The sequence below is a fragment of the Anabrus simplex genome, chromosome 11, assembly GCF_040414725.1.
Source record: "Anabrus simplex isolate iqAnaSimp1 chromosome 11, ASM4041472v1, whole genome shotgun sequence".
Taxonomy (NCBI): domain Eukaryota; kingdom Metazoa; phylum Arthropoda; class Insecta; order Orthoptera; family Tettigoniidae; genus Anabrus; species Anabrus simplex.
Window position 1 is genome coordinate 41,540,131 of NC_090275.1, and position 18,657 is coordinate 41,558,787.

Sequence of the window (18,657 nt, forward strand, 5' to 3'; positions counted from 1 at the left end):
ACTCAAAAACTAATCAACCGATTATAAAAATTACTTCACCTATAGAAAGCTACATTGCCAGTAAGTAACATGGGCTGTATTTTATTTTCAAAACAATTCGAGGGGGGCGATGGGGGAGATATACAAATATTAAAATAACAGGCTAATATAGGCGAAATCGAATTTGTCGTACAAGGACGAGACAAAGCTCGTTTTAAGCCCCTTGACGCAAAGAACAAAACTCGGTAAACCCTTCGGGCCAGAAAATCATGTTTTAAGGCCCTAAAACCAACCGTTATGGAGATATTGGAACCACACTACCTCTGCTCTAGGAATCGGATAAAGAAACGAACGGCCGTAACCATGGCAACGTCAGCTCCAGAATTCTACAGCAGCTAGATTATGCATGTACGTTTGGGCATAGCTGCCAACCAAAATTGTTACAAATATGACTTACTATCTGGAAAAAAGAAACTGTTGTGTCAGACGCTCATAGCACACCTTTGGGCGGGGATGGAAAGGGAGTGAAGTATAAAAATAATAGCCTCGGAGATCTCCGTAGTACAGCGACCAGCGGTTGTCGACGGGCATTTTGCGGAGTCTCTTACCTATAGTGTAAATTATTTTCTATCAAATCATGGAGTAGTAGGATCACTGATGTTATTAGTGCCGATATTTCGGTCCACTTTTACGATCATTGTAATCATGAAAACAACCTATATACTGTACACAATTGTCAAGATGCTGCGCCCATGACTTGAAAAATTTCTCAACATTTATACTCTGATTCATTATATGATGTTCGATAATTATAGTAGTTTCTTTTATGCTTCGCGTATTCCCTTGATAATTTGTAATAGTTACGAAAAGTTGCATCAAACAAATGCATTCAATAATATTTATATTTGTGGTACTATCTAGCGGAAAGTATACTTACACTAAACCTGAAGCTTTGTGAAGGAAGCAGGTATATATAGGTGGGAATGAAGGAAAAACATGGTGGCAAAAGATCTTAGAGGTCGATGCTAATTAGGAACTAATATTTAGAGGCCCCATGAAGAAAAGGAGAAGTTACACTATAATTCCAAACATGACAAATAATTTCTACGTACTTAAGTAAACACACCAGTGATATACATATCTAATGAAGTCAGTCACACTGATAGTATGAGTAACTAAAGCCAGTTTCTGATAACCCATACGAAGAACGGGTACTTCTGCTAGTAAATTATTAAAAATAATGAACCGAAATGTCCGTAGTATGGGCACCAGAGTTCACCAGAATGGATCCCTCGAATTTTAATACAGCATGTTAATTCTTTCTCTCCCAGAACGTGTACATAAAGCTGCTTACTTATACATCTGCTGCAGGCCTTACCTAACCTCCTGAAAACGACTAAATAGGTAGGAACTGCACCTAGGTTCATCAATAACTCCACTGATTCGAAAATAACTAACTATATTCTAAATAAATTCGTGCATGAGCACCTCAACACACAAAATATACATAAATACACTCCCAAACTAACGTTGGAAGACTCCATATTTACATCAACAACAACAACAACAACAACAACAACAGTGGGAAACCAAAAATGAAGACCAAGCTACCATTTGTAGTTCGTTCGTTGAAAGTTAATTACAAAGCATACATATATATATATATATATATATATATATATATATAGATGAACCCTTCACTGTCCCTGTGCATCAACACAATTTGCATATTCTCATAATTGACACTTATTATATCACATATATACTGTAGCTTTATAATACTGTGTTCACTGACTCTAACACTTGGTTTAAAGACACATTCACGTGAGCAACACACGTTTGCTGTTCCAGAACATAAACGAGGGAAAGTCTCATATACATCACTCCATAGCTCTCACCAACATATAATACCAAATGCCTAAGCACTCCACAGTTGTAGGTTATTACCACACTTCACAAACATTATAAGAACACGTTCCACAAACGTTACATCTCCTCTCGTCTGCTGTTTGAAGTCAAGTCCCGTATCAGAAGTTGTAAGTCCTCTTCCGCCGTTTGATCACGTTTGATCACATGCCTATGTAGACCTCAGCTTCCCCTTTCTCTCACATGATACGTCGACACTGACCCTGGCCATCCAATCATGAGTAGATTCTCTTGTCAAGACCACGCCCTGAACCTCTTCCGTGTCACAAGACAATAACAAGGCCACCTCATCGGACTCTGGGATGTCCGCATGACAATAATAACATCAACGGACTCGGAGGAGTTCCACATGGCTCATACGAACTTTACAAATTGAAAATAACACTGTTTTCCCATTTGTTTGTACAAAACAAATTACTCATATCACATATGGAGACTTTCCAGAATACAGTACAATATTAAGAATAAATATACAAATGAAATAATGATGATACTACTAATAATAAATCGAATACAGACAATAATAATATCTCTTACTTCTGAATACAGTGCGAGGGTGTGATATATGTTCTATCACAGCGTTAAGAAATACTTTCTCCTAATTATCCTAGTTCTGTGTTCCTGCACATATCTTGGAAAAACGAGACTCACAGAAATAAATCCTTTCCTTACCCTATATTTAGTCAGCAACAACTTCTGGTCAGTTTGCTTGGTCATGTAAGACATTTAACAATATGTAATAAAATGTGCCATAAGGAACGCATGCATAAATGAAAAATAACATTTAAAATGATCTAAATATTCTTCAAAATGCTATATATTGACGCAAAACTTTCTTTAAAGTTGAAGTACTGACTGATAGTCCCAAATCGGCAAAAATGCAAAATTGAAAAAATAGAAACGTGTTGTTATCGTTTGTTATATCGTAGAATTAATTTCTATGCTACTGAACAACGTCCTAACGCAAAATGTAAAACGAATTTCTATGCTACTGAACAAAGTCCTAACGCAAAATGTAAAACGAATTTCTATGCTACTGAGCAACGTCCTAATGCAAAAGGAAATAAGATGACATATTTTCAAAAACATCTGCCCCTACACATGAAAATTTCACAAAGAAATGCTGCAGCGCTTTCGTCGTTATTTGAACACCATTCAGTTGAAACACACACACACAGAGAGAGAGAGAGAGAGAGAGAGAGAGAGAATGTGTGTTGGATGTTTGAAATATCTAGCGGAAAATAAGCCAGAAAGGAAACATATGTTCCACAATTACAAATATGTGTGGGCAGCGTCTGAATGAGTTATTAGGATGTTTGTCTAACTTACAGGCATTACAAGGACTCAGCACTCGCTTCCCATTCATATTACCCGCGGACACGAAGTGGTATTTTACCACCTTGTGCAAGAGGAGGACAATAGGTACTTGAGTGCTAGTTGTTGTACATACATAGAGGACAGTCTGGCCCAGAATGGCTTTTCAGATAAGTACAGTACTGCTATTATCTACACCTTGCACTCTAAACCTTTTTCGGAGATAAATGCATCTTATCAGGTCGTGTTCCGCAAAGTAGCCTTGCCATTTTACGACAATCTCCCTCTCTCGATCGCGGGGTTCAAAGGTTATCAAATCTGTGTAGTAGAAATCCGTTTTGCAGATACTTGTATGATTTCCCCGTTCATCTCCAAGTCAGTGGAATTATTTAAATTAAATGTTCCGGTAACCATTACATATAATTTAGAAGCTGATTTAAGATGCAGCGTGATCAGTATTGCCCTGCTGTTTAGGCAGTTATACAGTACAGTAGCGGCGCTAAGAAGCTCACCCCCACCCTCCGCGATAATTAAAAATGGGCCCATCGTTTCCTGATATAGGCAGTTACAAGTTTATTTCGTAGTACAGTGTTGTATGTTATTACGATGAACAGCAACGATGATAATAATAATAATAATAATAATAATAATAATAATAATAATAATAATAATAATAATAGCAGTAAGTTACAAAATTTAGTTTTCAAATCCAAAGAAATTAAAATAATACACGTATATGGTACGAACACACACACACACACACACTCAAAAGAAATGCATATTCTAATTATAGTAACCAAAACGCGCTGACCGTTACAATATTAAGAAATAATCTCGTTCCTAGGACCAAATAATTTACGACTATTTACGACTCAACGTCCATCGTAGGCCTACTTGGCTACACTGACTGACGAGAGTTATGAACAGGCTCAAGACTTCAGTATTTAAAGTTTAGATAAGGAAGATATCTTTGTTATCGTATCCTCACTGACTACTGGGTTCTCAGAACTTCAACTTCAAAAGCCTTGTTGATTGTTGTGAGCGGCAGCAAGGGTTGGTTATTAGTGGAACAGGTTGGGAAACCCACACACTTCCGGAAATAACTACCGTACTCCTCTTGACGAAAGAAGCTCTGCACAACGCCGACCTACGTTTGGAATAACTCTCCATAGTAAAAGTAATACTGTGTTGTGTGCTGTAGCTTTATCAATATGTAAAATCACTCTTCAGCTACTGAATTATTAAACAGTCATGGGCTCCTCACAAGTCATGGGCCCCCCTACCTCTGCTGGGTCCTTATCGACGCCACTGATACAGTAGGTTAGAATGCAGCTTACTGAAGCGAATAACAAGTATATTCTAGCCAGGTCAACAGTCCTATGAGATTTGCATCAGCGTACTGGCCTTCGGTTCAGAGGATCCCGGGTTCAATTCCCGGCCGGGACGGGGATTTTAACCTTAATTGGTTAATTCCAATGGCACGGGGGCTGGGTATATGTGTTGTCTTCATCATCATTTCATCCTCATCACGACGCGCAGCTCGCCTACGGGAGTCAAATAGAAAAACCTGCACCTGGCGAGCCGAACCCGTCCTGGGATATCCCGGCACTAAAAACCATACGACATTTCATTTTCATTTGCATAAATATTAGCGGCTCTGCCTCTTATAACTCTCGTTATAGTATGGGAGAGCAGACTAGACAACACCTGTTACTCGACAAATATTCCATATTACTGCATAAAGATCTGGGCTCTAGTGATCAGGTATATTTCACTCCGACGCACAGTGTTTTTACTGTGGGCGAGCGCGCGTTCGTTTGCCGCGTGCGGATCGAGGTGAGTAGCGGGAAGGTAAATCATACAAGAGTAACACGAACAATTTTACGAAGTCCATTAGTTACCAAATTAAGAATGTTTAATGTTATTGGCTTTACGTCCCATTAACTACTTTTACGGTTTTCTGAGATGTTGAGGTGCCGGAATTTAGTCCCGCAGGAGTTTTACCTACCAGTAAAACTACAGACACGAGGCTGGCGTATTTGAGCTCCTTCAAATACCACCGGACTGCGCCAGGATCGAACCTGCCACCAAATTAAGAAAGAAGGTGTTAAAACTGCCCGCCTTAATTCTCCAAACGTTCTTAGCAACTCGTGTGGAAATTATTCATCATTTGCTCTTGTTCACATTGAGGAATCCCCGAAATTTCATGGCGAATAATATTGTTACGAATAAAAAAGTTTGATCGCTCTAGTTTAAGGTGCGTTCTGACAGTTTTTAGAGGAAGGTCCGTTTACTGCCTGCCCGGTGGAAAGAACGGAGTTAGGGGTATGGTTGCCATGGAAACGAGGGTGAAACCACTGCGGTTGCCATGGAGATAAACCTGCTGGCAGGGTCGTGTTGCTTGGAGTTGCCAAACCTCTCACTTCTGAGTTATGTACAAGAGAAGACAGCTTTCTGAATGAAAGAACGAACAAGTGATCCGAAAGCGAAGAGAAGGAGAAAGGAATGCAGGAATGTGGCAACATCGCGCAATGGCACATGCAATGTTCCTCCTTCCACCACTATCTGTCAAAACGCTTCTTTTAATATTATGGGTATAATTACTGGCTGTTTACAATTCTCTGTTCTTTACACACAGCAGGACGTTCGGCCCGTTGGTATTACCCCTGAAAGGGCTATAACTTTGATTGTCAGTCCTTACAGTTGAGTCCACAAGTCCAGTCACTCCAAACCGCAGGTGCTTACAGACAGCTAGGTTTGACCGCAGTGCTACTCGCCACACAACACACGATGGCGCTTCCTTTGTTCATCTCCAGAGAAATTCCAGTAATTCACGCCAGTAGCGGCGATTGGAAATTGGGAAAAAAATAAAGACAACAAAGTACCCCGGTTTGTGGGATATAGCGGGGTCGGGGGGGGGGGGGGGGGGACTGAAGAAAAACGCTACAAAGTGGAATTTCGACAGAGAGGTGAAGGTTGGCAGCATACCAATTTATTTTCTTCTTCTTCTACTGCCGCTTATCCCACATCTGTGGGGTCGCGGGTGCGAACTGCGTCGCACATGTGGATTTGGTCCTGTTTTACGGACGGATGCCCTTCCTGACGCTAACCCTATACGGAGGGATGTAATCTCTATTGCGTGTTTATGAGGTGGTTGGTAGTGCGGTGTGTTGTCTGAATATGAAGAGGAAAGTGTTGGGACAAACACAAACACTCAGTCCTCGAGTCAGAAGAATTAATCAGATGCGATTAAAATCCCCGTTCAGGCCGGGAATCGAACGCGGGACCCTTTGAACCGAAGGCCTCAACGCTGACCATTCAGCCAATGAGTCGGACAGCCACTTAACTGTGGTGATAATATTTATTTGAGATTTTGACTTAATACTATACAATAACACTTTCACCAAAGGAACAATAACCATGTAGGCCTATTACAATAAAGTAGAAGGACGGCGTGATTATACAATTAAAAATAATTTCGTATTTGACTACACGCTTAGAAACTGAAAGAAACTAACAGACACTAAAGAGACAGCCAAACTAACGAATGCGTGCGGCAAGCGGGTGAATCAAACCGAAAGAAGATAGAATCGTCATTGGATCATACCTCAGTGTCCATGACTTTTCCTCCTGTGGGTGGGAGTGGTAGAATAACACCCACGGTATCTCCTGCCTGTCTTAAGAGGCGACTAAAAGGGGCCCCTGGGGCTCTGAACTTTCGAGCATGGGTTAGCGACCACGGGGCACTTAGCTGAGTCCTGACATTGCTTCCACTTATTTGTGCCAGGCTCCTCACTTTCATCTGTCCTATCCGACCTCCCTTGGTCAACTCTTGTTCTTTTCCGACCCCGACACTATTAGGTTTCCGAGGGCTAGGAAGTCTTTCATTTCACGCCATTCGTGGCCCTTGTCTTTCTTTGGCCGATATCTTCATTTTTCGAAGTGTCGGATCCCTTCGATTTTTTCTGTCTGATTAGTGTTACATAGAGGATGGCTGCCTAGTTGTACTTCCTCTTAAAACAGTAATCACCATCACCACCACCACCACCTGTCCATGACTTAGGCAAAAAATATACCCCTGCTACCCTTCCTGCAAAGTCTCCACTACTTGCTGTGGCGCTATACAAATAGGTCAGCCGCGTGTACGACTCTTTTTTTTTCTTTTTTGCATATTTCCGCTGAAATGTCCTTAATAATTAAATAAATAAAGGAAATAATTAGCTGAAGAGAGAAGAGACAATGGGGATTGTAAAAACTGCTCGTTTTAATAATTCCTTGTTTCAGCCAGCTAAAATGGAATACAAATTTAATGATTCTCCACAAAGTGAGGGGGGGGGGAGAGGGGCCGCGCCCCCCCCTCGGCCCCCCTAATCGCCGCTACTGATCCACATAGTCAAACACAGTGAACAACTAAAACACTCACAATTATATAGCAACAGCTCAACAGTGCTAAACAGCAGGACAATACTCCTCACAACAACGACCATTGACACAGTTCCAATTACACTCACGATTCCTGCTCCAGTCTTCAGTCCAGCTACTCACTCGATATTCCTACGCAGTAACCGCAACTCCTGATTCAGATTCCGGTGATACACTAGCGAGAGCCAACACTACTGTCACCCTCAGCCCAGCCACCGAACCCCAACACATCGAGTTCAATTCCGACTCCCAACACTGAGTCCAACACTGACTCCAACTCTGAGTCCAACACTGACTCCAACTCTGAGTCCAACACTGACTCCAACTCTGAGTCCAACACTGACTCCAACTCTGAGTCCCGCACTGAGTAACTATTCGCGGCTAGCCTTCTTTTTAAAGCTCGGATGATGTGTACCGGAATATTCGCGATGTGGGTAGAAACGGAACATTCTTGCTGTACTTCGCAGAAACACGTAGGGAACCCAGTCGAAGAGAACAATACACGGGAAGGACTCATTAGTCCCTTTCAGGAAGTACCGAAGTACCGGGTTCGTCCTGTACGGCATTTTTACTTACCCCTGAGATACAATCACAGGTGGATAAATCGGGTGACCGAGTGGGTCCGAAATTTCTGCTAATAACCCGGTACACCGGGCGAGTTGGCCGTGCAGCTGTGAGCTTGCATCCGGGAGATAGTGCGTTCGAATCCCACTGTCGGCAGCCCTGAAGATGGTTTTCCGTGGTTTCCCATTTTCACACCAGGCAAATGGGACTGTACCTTAATTAAGGCCACGGCCGCTTCCTTCCAACTCCTAGTCCTTTTCTATCCCATCGTCGCCATTAAACCTATCGGTGACGGTGCGACGTAAAGCAACAACAACAAAAAAACCGGTACTGTGGAAAAACTTTGAATTTCTCTCATGGAATTATTCGCAGTGTCAGCAGTGGCAGAATCCTGTTACAAAAATGCAGAATCACGCTCCCCGTAGATTAATTCTCTGGAAGATGGGATTAGTATGCCATTCACTTGTAACAGAATCAACCGTATTCTCAGTAACAACAAACTGGTCCTATGATTCTTTCTCACTGACGGCACACTATACATCACTTTTGCGTCATTGAGGGGCACTTCATGTACGAATTCGGAATTAACAGCACTCCAGTAACGATTGTTTTGCGTGCACACATTTATTTATTTTCTTCTTGTTTCGTTGAGGCCCTTTGGAGCACCTGGTTCCCCACTCTGGTGAGCTTTTTTTTTCAGCCCAGTATTCCCTTATCTTTGCACTGTGGTTTGCTTTCTTTTCCTGAGTCCACTTCACTCGCTCTCCAGGACGAAATGTTTTAGCTGTCAGTGACTGGAGAATGTCGGATGTTCTAATCAGCATTCTAAATGTATCCCTGTTGAATATATCCTTGGGGTCAATTTTTAAAAAAATCTAAATTTTTTCGAACCATTTCGTCCATTTAGCATTTGTCCCCTTCATTCTAGAAATGGTAAAATTTCTCAAGGTTATTCTCTTGTTGTCCATTCTGATTATGTGACTCTAAAAGATAAGTCTCCTTTTTCTCATGGTTGATGTTATGCTTTCTAAATGTTGGTAGAGGTCGTTGTTATGCCTGATTCTGTATTCACCTCCCTCTCAAATGGGGCCCATGATTTTTCTCAGGATCTTTCGTCCTTTCAGTTCCAAATTCCTGATTTGTACCTCTTTGACCAAGTTCAAGCATTTTTAGGCATGCAGTACCAAAGGCCTTGCAACGGTTTCATAGTGCCGAAGTTTGAGGCGAAGGGAAAGGGATTTGGACTTGTAAACGTTCTTACAGAGATGGAAGGCTTCCTCCAGTTTGGTACACTTGGCTTTCATGGCTTGATCCTCACTAACCTTCGATGTTATCCATTCTCCTAGGTATCTGCAGACGTAAGCCTTATTTATTACTGTATCCTCGTGCGGGATTGAGTTGGGCGCATCCCTGCAATTCTCAAACCTACTTTAGCTGCTATTTGTCTGAGGGAGGAGAGTTGGTGTGTAGCTTCCTCCATTCTTGATGCTAGGAGTGTGAGGTCACCTGCGGAGGTCAGACAATTGATATTTAACGTGTACTTCTTGAAACCAATTCTGAACCCCAGTTATCTGATAGTGTTTTTTGTCCATTCATGAATGACTTAGCATGAATTTCATGACAATAGGGGATAAGCCATCCCCTTGCTTAACAACTGTTCTGAAAAAAACTTTTTGATAGTTCCTTCTGAATTTTAACTTTATTTATTTATTTATTTATTTATTTATTTATTTATTTATTTATTTATTTATTTATTTATTTATTTATAAAGTGGTGAAGTTAGGGCTCTTGGCTCTCTCTTATACTTAACCACTTACAATTTTTAGATTTTTTGCAGCATTAATTTAAAATATCATGGTCATTAATTACAGTTAATGAGAAAAACTAGTAAATAAGATGAGGAGTAACAATAATACAATTAATTAAGATTTCTATTGATGAAAAAGTGTAGTATAAATAGAGAGTAGACAATAACAGAAAAATATAGAATTAATAACTAAAGAATATATCTACTAATTAGCTTAGAGTAAAACTTACCTCTGAGTTCACTAAAATCATGTTACTACGTTATCTATTTCCAGGAACAGTGCATAGTCTTGAATTAGAAGAGTAAAAACGTAAATGGGACAGCCTAATATACATAAACAATTAAAACATAAATTTTTAATTTCATTCACACATCATTCACACTTCAAGTTAACTGTATGTACTCTGTATGAAAATACGGTAGGCTGTTTTAAACGTCATAGAAGCGCAAGAATTTTTATTATCAATCGGGATCGTATTCCAAAACCTCGAAGCAGTGACCAGGAATGAATCGCTATAGGTATTTGTTCGATTCGGTGCTATTTCAAGCAGTGATCCGGAACGAGTACTAGTTTCGCGGAATGAAGAAAGAAGCCTAAAAGTGGACGATACGTAGTTGGAGTTGTTTGTAGAAAGCAACAGATAGACGAGGGTCATTTGGTGGGTTTTTCTACCGTCGTTTAAACGTAAGGTGTTATATGAGCATCATGTCAGACCTGGAAGGTATATCGAATGCAAGAAGTAGTATAATAGACGGGTTCTGCGGCCTCCTCCTCCTCCGGCTCTCGGAAGAGGCCTCCTCCTCAGCCAGTGGCCTCCTCCTCCTCCTCAGCCAGTGGCCTCCCAGTGGCCACCTCCTCCTCCTCCTCAGCCAGTGGCCTCCCAGTGGCCTCCTCCACCTCAGCCAGAGGCCTCTTCCAGTGCTGCCAACTTAACCTAACTAGCGCGAGATAAACAAAGCCACGTGCTTTTTGACAGACAACAACGCACCGCTAACCTCAGTACTGCCATCTTGACGGGCCTAAACCTCAGTAGTGCCAACTTAACCTCACAAGCGCGAGGTAAACAAAGCCACGTGCTTTTTGACAGCCACGTGCTTTTTGACAGATTTGTAAACAAAGCCACGTGCTTTTTGACAGCTGTCATCGACAACAACGCATCGCAAACCTCAGTACTACCATCTTGACGGGCCTAAACCCCAGTAGTGCCAACTTAACCTAACTAGCATGAGGTAAACAAAGCCACGTGTTTTTTGACAGCCACGTGCTTTTTGACCGATTTGTAAACAAAGCCACGTGCTTTTTGACAGACAACAACGCATCGCTAACCTCAGTACTGCCATCTTGACGGGAATAAACCTCGGTGGTACAACTTAACCTAACTAGCTCGAGATAAACAAAGCCACGTGCTTTTTGACAGCCACGTGCTTTTTGACAGCTGTCATCCGCCATCTTTAAACTACAGAGCGCTGTGCTGCCCTCTTTCGTCACCTGTCATCGGCAGTGCTGCCATCTTGGCGGGCCTAAACCTTAGTGCTACCAACTTAACCTCACTAGCTCGAGATAAACAAATCCACGTGCTTTTTGACAGCCACGTGCTTTTTTGACAGCTGTCATCCGCCATCTTTAATCCATAGAGCACAGTGCTGCCCTCTTTAGCTACTTACCTTTGAAATGTGGTGGCGGATAATTTGAAAAATGCTTTTTGACAGCAGCCATCTTGCATCGCAAACCTCAGTGCTGCCCTCTTTAGCTAGATACCTGTGGTAGCAGACAATTCCACGTGACAGCAGCCATCTTTAATCAAGAGAGCACCGTGCTGCCCTCTATGTGGTGGCGGCAAATTCCACGTGCTCTTGTTTGGAAACAAACTCACGTGCTTTTTTGACAGCTACCATCCACCATCTTTAATCAACAGAGCACAGTGCTGTACTCTTTAGCTAGATACCTTTGAAATGTGGTGGCGGCAATTTGAAAAATTCTATGTGCTCTTGTTGGGAAACAAAGCCACGTGCTTTTTTGACAGCTGTCATCCACCATCTTTAATCAATAGAGCACCGTGCTGCTATCATGCGGGCAATTTCGTCACCTATCACCCGCCATCTTTAATCTACAGAACACCGTGCTGCCCTCTTTATAGCTACTACCTTAAGCATGTAGTAGCGGGCAATTTGAAAAGTTCTGTTAGCTATCATCCGCCATCTTTAATCAAGAGAGCACCGTGCTGCCATCTTTAGCTAGATACCTTTGAAATGTGGTGGCGGCAAATTGAAAAATTCCACATGCTCTTGTTTGGAAACAAACTCACGTGCTTTTTGACAGCTACCATCCGCCATCTTTAATCAACAGAGCATAGTGCTGCCCTCTTTAGTTTGAAATGTGGTGGCGGCAAATTCCACATGCTCTTGTTTGGTAAACATAGCCACGTGCAGCTATCATCCGCCATCTTTGAGCACCGTGCTGCCCTCTTTATCGCAGTAGATGTAAATTCGTCACCTGTCATATGCAGTGCTGCTATCTTTAGCTAGATACCTTTGAAATGTGGTGGTGGATAATTTAAAAAGAAAAATTCTACAGCAGTCCTCTCTCGACGCTAATTGCATAAGATGGCGGCTATACATGACTCCTTAAGGGTGCTTACGCAAGATGGCTGCTATACACAGGTTCTTATGAGACGCCCTTGGGATGCTTGCGCAAGATGGTGGTTATACAAGGCTCCTTATGAGACACCCTAGTGATGCTTGCGCAAGATGGTGGTTGCTCATATGAGGCGGCTTAAGGATCCTTGCACAAGATGGCTAGAGACGCCCTAAGGATGCTTGCGCAAGATGGCGGACACAAGATGGCGGCTATACACGTCTCCTTATGAGACGCCTTAAGGGTACTTGCGCAAGATGGCTGCTGCTCTTAGCTTAGAGGCTAACGTGTCGTGCTAGTTCGATTCATTAAATTTAGGGCTTAAATGCAAAATGTTAAATATCTCGAAAGCAGTGCACCGTAGAGCAAAACGGACAAAATTTTTCTGCCTAATACCTAGGTTCGCAGTATGAGGAACAAGAAAATCATAGTCTAATGATGGGATCAACGGTTCGGTTCCTACTTAGGCCCTTTGGCATTTGCTCTGTTTTAGCTTGTATTGAAGCGAGTCTTCGTAACATGATCAGGTTTAGCTATGGTAGAGAGTATAACGTGCCGTGCAGGTTCGATTCATTAAATTTGGAGGCTTAAATGCAAAATGTTAAATATCTCGAAAACGGACAAAATTTTTCCGCCTAATACGTAGGTTCGTAGTATCAGGAACAAGAAAAAACATAGTCTAATGATGAGATCAACGGTTCGATTCCTACTTAAGCCCTTTGCCATTCGCAGCTATCTATTTCTACAAGATGGTGGCTGCTCTTATGAGACACAAGATGGCTTGAGACGTCCTAGGGATGCTTACGCAAGATGGCGGACACAAAATGGTGACTATACATAGCTCCTTATGAGACGGCCTAGGGGTGCTCGCACAAGATGGCGGCTACTCTGATGAAGAAAGCTAGCTTAGAGGCTACTGCGCAAGATAACAGCTGCTGTTATGCATGTGGTGGAGGGCAATTTGAAATTCTATGTGCTTAATCAACAGAGCACCCTGCTGCCCTCTTTAGCTGAAATGTGGTGGTGGATAATTTGAAAAATTCTTTTGACAGCTATCATCTTTAAAAACAATGGCGACTATACATAGGCTGTTAAGGCCTTATCATTCTCCTCCTCATCCTCCTCCTCCTCCTCCTCCTCCCCCTCCTCCTCCTCCTTCTCTACCTCCTCCTCCGCCTCTTATGTCAAGGCATAGCTTTATATCGAACAAGTTTAAACCTGCATCGCGAAGGCAAGCGTGTGCAGCGATAACATTATTGTGCATGTTTAGACTTTCGAAACATAAGAAGAGTAGAATCAAACGCTGTACTCGATACGACATGTGATCAGAACATTGATTGATGCGTTCAGAAAAACAAAATAAGTGATCAAGACTAGAATCGAACAATGTACTCAATACATCATGTGTTTAGAATATGTCAGGGGATACGCTTGTTCTAAGAAGATCAGATTGAAACATAACAAGACTAGAATAGAACACTGTAATCGATGTTGTTAACTTCAACATGTGATCAGAACATTGATTGATGTGTTCAGAACACAAAATAAGTGATCATGACTAGAATCGAACACTGTACTCGATACAACATGTGATCAGAACATTGATCGATGTGTTCAGAACACGAAATAAGTGATCAAGACTAGAATCGAACACTGTACTCAATACAACATGTGTTTAGAACATGTTAGGGGGTACCCTTGTTCTAAGAAGATCAGAATGAAACATAACAAGACTAGAATCGAACACTGTAATCGATGTTGTTAACCTCAACATATGATCAGAACATTGTTTGATGTGTTCAGAGCAAAAGTACAATTTTGATGATTTGCGCAGCTAACTCGCTCGGTAAACGATATAGCCAAAGTATAACTTCAAATTATTTACCTTCCATCATTCGTCTTGTGTGTAAAAATCAGTCGAACAAGTTATCGCATAAACATGGCTGAAAAAAAATCGTGATAGGGTATGGAACCCAGGGGTTACATCTTATCAGAAGGGCAAAAAGAATGAAAGGACTCTTCCTCCTCCTTACCGCACATTCCTTGGCTAAAGGGCTAAAGGGCTAATGGGCTAAAGGGCTAAAGGGCTAAAGGGCTAAAGGGCTAAAGGTGCAACAACCTCATCGATCGCTATCAGCAAGAACGCTTGTACTTTGTTAAGTGTAGAAAATTAATCTTTATTTGTAAATGGTTTCATGTTCAGAACAAGGAATGGAAAATCCCCGAGGTGTGATGAGTTACGTTTTTCGAACTAGTGTTTGGAACACTGAAATTTTCAAGATGATAGCAGAGAGTTTAGCAATGTTCTGTTGTTGGATTTTAAATTCCGCGCTACAACATGCATAAGGTGGTAGCCTTGAGGTTTACCGCCGTAAAGATGGCAAGAGTGAGGTTAACAATGTTCTGTTGTTGGATTTTAAATTCCGCGCTACAACATGCATAAGGTGGCAGCCTTGAGGTTTACCGCCGTAAAGATGGCAAGAGTGAGGTTAACAATGTTCTGTTGTTGAATTTTAAATTCCGCGCTATAACATGCATAAGGTGGCAGCCTTGAGGTTTACCGCCGTAAAGATGGCAGCAGTGAGGTTAGCGACGCTCTATTGTCCTTCAAAGTGAGGTTAGGGTTCGTCAAGAAGACAGCTGTCAAAAAAGCACGTGGCTATGTTTACCAAACAAGAGCACGTGGCTGTGACGTCACGGTCACGTAATCAATCCTTAGCTCGACGTCGTTAAGAGTAGTATTAGGGTTAGCTATGCTTAAAAGTCTTGGGAACAGAGCAGCAGTATGAATTGCTATGTTTCAAAGCGTGTACACATGACCTATCGATTTTACATGCATCGACCATCGAACTAAACTTCACCCGCTAGATCGTGCTGCTATCTTAGCATAACCTATACCCATAAAATTAAAGTACAATGAATAGCCATGTTTCAAAGCGTGTACACATCACCTATCGATTTTGCACACATCGACTCTCGTACTAAACTTCTTCCGCTAGATTGTGCTGCTATCTTAGCATAACCTATACGCGTGACCTTAAGGTACAAAGAATAGCCATGTTTCAAAGCGTGTACACATTACCTATCGACTTTGCATGCAACAAATATCGTACTAAACTTCTTCCGCTAGGTTGTGCTATCTTAGCATAACTTATACACATGAACTTAAAGTACAAAGAATAGCCATGTTTCAAAGCGTGTACACATTACTTATTGATTTTGCATGCATCAAATATCGTACTAAATTTCCTCCGCTAGATTGTGCTGCTATCTTAGCATAACCTATACCCATGAACTTAAAGTATAATGAATAGTCATGTTTCAAAGCGTGTACACATCAACTATCGAATTTGCATGTATCGACTCTCGTACTAAACTTCTGCAGGTAGATTGTGCTGCTATCTCAGCATAACTAAGACGCATGAACTTAAAGAACAAAGAAGAGCTATGTCTCAAAACGTGTACACATTACCTATCGATTTTGCAAGCATCGATTCTCGTACTAAACTTCTTCCGCTAGATTGTGCTGCTATCTTAGCGTAACCTATACGCATGACCTTAAGGTACAAAGAATAGCCATGTTTCAAAGCGTGTACACATTACCTATCGACTTTGCATGCAACAAATATCGTACTAAACTTCTTCCGCTAGGTTGTGCTGCTATCTTAGCATAACTTATACACATGAACTTAAAGTACGAAGAATAGCCATGTTTCAAAGCGTGTACACATTACTTATTGATTTTGCATTCATCGAATCTCGTACTAAATTTCTTCCGCTAGATTGTGCTGCTATCTTAGCATAACCTATACCCATGAACTTAAAGTACAATGAATAGTCATGTTTTAAAGCGTGTACGCATCAACTATCGATTTTGCATGTATCGACTCTCGTGCAAAACTTCTTCAGGTAGATTGTGCTGCTATCTTAGCATAACTAAGACGCATGAACTTGTTTCAAAGCGTGTACACATTACCTAATGATTTTGCAAGCATCGACTCTCGTACTAAACTTCTTCCACTAGATTGTGCTAAAATCGTGTAAGTGTGCTGCTATCTTAGCATAACCTATCGATTTTACATGCATCGACTATCGCAAGCATAACTAAGACGCATGAACTTAAAGTACAAATAATAGCCTTGTTTCAAAGCGTGTACAGATCACCCTGAACTTCTTCCGCCAGATTGTGCTGCTATCTTAGCATAACCTATACGCATGACTTTAAGGTACAAAGAATAGCCATGTTTCAAAGCGTGTACACATTACCTATCGACTTTGCATGTATCGACTCTCGTACAAAACTTCTTCCGCTAGGTTGTGCTGCTATCTTAGCATAACTCATACACATGAACTTAAAGTACAAAGAATAGCCTTGTTTCAAAGCGTTTACACATTACCTAATAATTTTGCACGAAACGACTATCATACTAAACTTTTTCCACTAGATTGTGCTAAAATCATGTAAGTGTGCTGCTACTCATACTAAACTTTTTCCACTAGATTGTGCTAAAATCATGTAAGTGTGCTGCTACTCATACTAAACTTTTTCCACTAGATTGTGCTAAAATCATGTAAGTGTGCTGCTATCTTAGCATAACCTATCGATTTTACATGCATCGACTATCGTACTAGACTTCTTCCGCTAGAGCATGTAGCAATCGCTTTTGTGTATCCCAAACCCCTGTGCACGAACTTAAAGCATAAAGATGAGCTATGTTCTAAAGCGTGTACACATCACCTATCGATAATGTATGTATCGAATATCGTACTAAACTTCTCCTGCTAGAGCGTACGAGTATCGCTTGTGCGTGCACGAACTTAAAGCATAAAGAATAGCAATGTATAAAAATCTTGTAAACAAAGCAGCAGCATTACGTATAGTCAAGATTAAATGCGTGCACACATCATGTATCCATGATGCACACAGTACTAAACTTATTCCATTAGATGTACAAAGTTCGCATGTGTTTGTACTGCTATCTTAGCATAGCCTATGTGCATGAACTTAAAGCATAAAGAATAGTTATGTGTAAAAAATCTTGTGAACATAGCAGAGAGTTAACTACGTAGGTGTAGACATTGAACTTTACATGCTGAGGCAACATACTACGTGACCGTGACGTCACGACCACGTGCTCTTGTTTGGTAAACATAGCCACGTGCTTTTTTGACAGCTGTCTTCTTGACGAACCCTAACCTCACTTTGAAGGACAATAGAGCGTCGCTAACCTCACTGCTGCCATCTTTACGGCGGTAAACCTCAAGGCTGCCACCTTATGCATGTTATAGCGCGGAATTTAAAATTCAACAACAGAACATTGTTAACCTCACTCTTGCCATCTTTACGGCGGTAAACCTCAAGGCTGCCACCTTATGCATGATGTAGCGCGGAATTTAAAATCCAACAACAGAACATTGTTAACCTCACTCTTGCCATCTTTACGGCGGTAAACCTCAAGGCTACCACCTTATGCATGTTGTAGCGCGGAATTTAAAATCCAACAACAGAACATTGCTAAACTCTCTGCTATCATCTTGAAAAGTTCAGTGTTCCAAACACTAGTTCGAAAAACGTAACTCATCACACCTCGGGGATTTTCCATTCCTTGTTCTGAACATGAAACCATTTACAAATAAAGATTAATTTTCTACACTTAACAAAGTACAAGCGTTCTTGCTGATAGCGATCGATGAGGTTGTTGCACCTTTAGCCCTTTAGCCCTTTAGCCCTTTAGCCCTTTAGCCCATTAGCCCTTTAGCCCTTTAGCCAAGGAATGTGCGGTAAGGAGGAGGAAGAGTCCTTTCATCCTTTTTGCCCTTCTGATAAGATGTAACCCCTGGGTTCCATACCCTATCACGATTTTTTTTCAGCCATGTTTATGCGATAACTTGTTCGACTGATTTTTACACACAAGACGAATGATGGAAGGTAAATAATTTGAAGTTATACTTTGGCTATATCGTTTACCGAGCGAGTTAGCTGCGCAAATCATCAAAATTGTACTTTTGC